This window comes from Leptodactylus fuscus, chromosome 4 (genome assembly GCF_031893055.1).
Source record: "Leptodactylus fuscus isolate aLepFus1 chromosome 4, aLepFus1.hap2, whole genome shotgun sequence".
NCBI classification, from domain to species: Eukaryota; Metazoa; Chordata; class Amphibia; order Anura; family Leptodactylidae; genus Leptodactylus; species Leptodactylus fuscus.
The window spans coordinates 203,641,473-203,646,472 of record NC_134268.1 but is presented as its reverse complement, the minus strand read 5'-3'; positions in this window follow the sequence as shown (position 1 = coordinate 203,646,472).

The window sequence follows — 5,000 nt, the reverse complement described above, 5'->3', positions numbered from 1 at the left end:
CTATCTATCTATCTATCTATCTATCTCCTATCTATCTATCTATCTATGTATCTATCTATCTTCTATCTATCTATCTATCTATCTCCTATCTATCTATCTATCTATCTATCTCCTATCTATCTATCTATCTATCTATCTATCTATCTCCTATCTATCTATCTATCTATCTATCTATCTATCTATCTATCTATCTTCTATCTATCTCCTATCTATCTATCTATCTATCTATCTCCTATCTATGTATCTATCTATCTATCTATCTATCTATCTATCTATCTATCTCCTATCTATCTATCTATCTATCTATCTATCTCCTATCTATCTATCTATCTATCTATCTATCTATCTATCTTCTATGTATCTATCTATCTATCTATCTATCTATCTATCTACCTATCTATCTATCTATCTATCTATCTATCTATCTATCTCCTATCTATCTATCTATCTTCTATGTATCTATCTATCTATCTATCTATCTATCTCCTATCTATCTATCTATCTATCTATCTATCTATCTATCTCCTATCTATCTATCTATCTATCTATCTATCTATCTATCTCCTATCTATCTATCTATCTATCTATCTATCTATCTATCTTCTATCTATCTCCTATCTATCTATCTATCTATCTCCTATCTATGTATCTATCTATCTATCTATCTATCTATCTATCTATCTTCTATCTATCTCCTATCTATCTATCTATCTATCTATCTATCTCCTATCTATGTATCTATCTATCTATCTATCTATCTATCTATCTATCTCCTATCTATCTATCTATCTATCTATCTATCTATCTCCTATCTATCTATCTATCTATCTATCTATCTATCTTCTATCTATCTCCTATCTATCTATCTATCTATCTATCTATCTCCTATCTATGTATCTATCTATCTATCTATCTATCTATCTTCTATCTATCTCCTATCTATCTATCTATCTATCTATCTATCTATCTATCTATCTCCTATCTATGTATCTATCTATCTATCTATCTATCTATCTATCTATCTCCTATCTATCTATCTATCTATCTATCTATCTATCTCCTATCTATCTATCTATCTATCTATCTTCTATGTATCTATCTATCTATCTATCTATCTATCTACCTATCTATCTCCTATCTATCTATCTATCTATCTATCTTCTATGTATCTATCTATCTATCTATCTATCTATCTATCTATCTCCTATCTATCTATCTATCTATCTATCTATCTATCTATCTCCTATCTATCTATCTATCTATCTATCTATCTATCTATCTATCTCCTATCTATCTATCTATCTATCTATCTATCTATCTTCTATCTATCTCCTATCTATCTATCTATCTATCTATCTATCTATCTTCTATGTATGTATCTATCTATCTATCTATCTATCTATCTATCTATCTATCTCCTATCTATCTATCTATCTATCTATCTATCTATCTATCTTCTATGTATCTATCTATCTATCTATCTCCTATCTATCTATCTATCTATCTATCTATCTATCTATCTCCTATCTATCTATCTATCTATCTATCTATCTATCTCCTATCTATCTATCTATCTATCTATCTATCTATCTATCTATCTCCTATCTATCTATCTTCTATCTATCTATCTATCTATCTATCTATCTATCTATCTCCTATCTATCTATCTATCTATCTATCTATCTATCTCCTATCTATCTATCTATCTATCTATCTATCTATCTATCTTCTATCTATCTATCTATCTATCTATCTATCTATCTCCTATCTATCTATCTATCTATCTATCTATCTATCTATCTCCTATCTATCTATCTATCTATCTATCTTCTATCTATCTATCTATCTATCTATCTCCTATCTATCTATCTATCTATCTATCTATCTATCTCCTATCTATCTATCTATCTATCTATCTATCTATCTATCTATCTTCTATCTATCTATCTATCTATCTATCTATCTATCTCCTATCTATCTATCTATCTATCTATCTATGTATCTATCTATCTATCTTCTATCTATCTATCTATCTATCTATCTATCTATCTATCTATCTCCTATCTATCTATCTATCTATCTATCTATCTATCTATCTATCTCCTATCTATCTATCTATCTATCTATCTATCTATCTATCTATCTCCTATCTATCTATCTATCTATCTATCTATCTTCTATCTATCTCCTATCTATCTATCTATCTATCTCCTATCTATGTATCTATCTATCTATCTATCTATCTATCTATCTATCTCCTATCTATCTATCTATCTATCTATCTATCTATCTCCTATCTATCTATCTATCTATCTATCTATCTATCTTCTATGTATCTATCTATCTATCTATCTATCTATCTATCTATCTACCTATCTATCTATCTATCTATCTATCTATCTATCTATCTATCTATCTCCTATCTATCTATCTATCTTCTATGTATCTATCTATCTATCTATCTATCTATCTCCTATCTATCTATCTATCTATCTATCTATCTATCTATCTATCTCCTATCTATCTATCTATCTATCTATCTATCTATCTCCTATCTATCTATCTATCTATCTATCTATCTATCTTCTATCTATCTCCTATCTATCTATCTATCTATCTATCTATCTATCTATCTATCTATCTATCTCCTATCTATGTATCTATCTATCTATCTATCTATCTATCTATCTATCTATCTTCTATCTATCTCCTATCTATCTATCTATCTATCTATCTCCTATCTATGTATCTATCTATCTATCTATCTATCTATCTATCTCCTATCTATCTATCTATCTATCTATCTATCTCCTATCTATCTATCTATCTATCTATCTATCTATCTATCTTCTATCTATCTCCTATCTATCTATCTATCTATCTATCTATCTATCTCCTATCTATGTATCTATCTATCTATCTATCTATCTATCTATCTATCTTCTATCTATCTCCTATCTATCTATCTATCTATCTATCTATCTATCTATCTATCTCCTATCTATGTATCTATCTATCTATCTATCTATCTATCTCCTATCTATCTATCTATCTATCTATCTATCTATCTATCTCCTATCTATCTATCTATCTATCTATCTATCTATCTTCTATGTATCTATCTATCTATCTATCTATCTATCTCCTATCTATCTATCTATCTATCTATCTATCTTCTATCTATCTATCTATCTATCTATCTATCTCCTATCTATCTATCTATCTATCTATCTATCTATCTCCTATCTATCTATCTATCTATCTATCTATCTATCTTCTATCTATCTATCTATCTATCTATCTATCTATCTCCTATCTATCTATCTATCTATCTATCTATGTATCTATCTATCTTCTATCTATCTATCTATCTATCTATCTATCTATCTATCTCCTATCTATCTATCTATCTATCTATCTCCTATCTATCTATCTATCTATCTATCTATCTATCTATCTATCTCCTATCTATCTATCTATCTATCTATCTATCTATCTATCTATCTTCTATCTATCTCCTATCTATCTATCTATCTATCTATCTATCTATCTATCTCCTATCTATGTATCTATCTATCTATCTATCTATCTATCTATCTATCTCCTATCTATCTATCTATCTATCTATCTATCTATCTCCTATCTATCTATCTATCTATCTATCTATCTATCTTCTATGTATCTATCTATCTATCTATCTATCTATCTATCTATCTATCTACCTATCTATCTATCTATCTATCTATCTATCTATCTATCTCCTATCTATCTATCTATCTTCTATGTATCTATCTATCTATCTATCTATCTATCTATCTCCTATCTATCTATCTATCTATCTATCTATCTATCTATCTCCTATCTATCTATCTATCTATCTATCTATCTATCTATCTCCTATCTATCTATCTATCTATCTATCTATCTATCTTCTATCTATCTCCTATCTATCTATCTATCTATCTATCTATCTATCTATCTATCTCCTATCTATGTATCTATCTATCTATCTATCTATCTATCTATCTTCTATCTATCTCCTATCTATCTATCTATCTATCTATCTATCTCCTATCTATGTATCTATCTATCTATCTATCTATCTATCTATCTCCTATCTATCTATCTATCTATCTATCTATCTATCTCCTATCTATCTATCTATCTATCTATCTTCTATCTATCTCCTATCTATCTATCTATCTATCTATCTATCTATCTATCTATCTATCTCCTATCTATGTATCTATCTATCTATCTATCTATCTTCTATCTATCTCCTATCTATCTATCTATCTATCTATCTATCTCCTATCTATGTATCTATCTATCTATCTATCTATCTATCTCCTATCTATCTATCTATCTATCTATCTATCTATCTATCTCCTATCTATCTATCTATCTATCTATCTATCTATCTTCTATGTATCTATCTATCTATCTATCTATCTATCTATCTCCTATCTATCTATCTATCTATCTATCTATCTATCTATCTATCTCCTATCTATCTATCTTCTATCTATCTATCTATCTATCTATCTATCTATCTCCTATCTATCTATCTATCTATCTATCTATCTCCTATCTATCTATCTATCTATCTATCTATCTATCTTCTATCTATCTATCTATCTATCTATCTATCTATCTCCTATCTATCTATCTATCTATCTATCTATCTATCTCCTATCTATCTATCTATCTATCTATCTATCTATCTATCTATCTTCTATCTATCTATCTATCTATCTATCTCCTATCTATCTATCTATCTATCTATCTATCTATCTATGTATCTATCTATCTATCTATCTATCTATCTATCTCCTATCTATCTATCTATCTATCTATCTATCTATCTATCTCCTATCTATCTATCTATCTATCTATCTATCTCCTATCTATCTATCTATCTATCTTCTATCTATCTATCTATCTATCTATCTATCTATCTATCTATCTCCTATCTATCTATCTATCTATCTATCTATCTA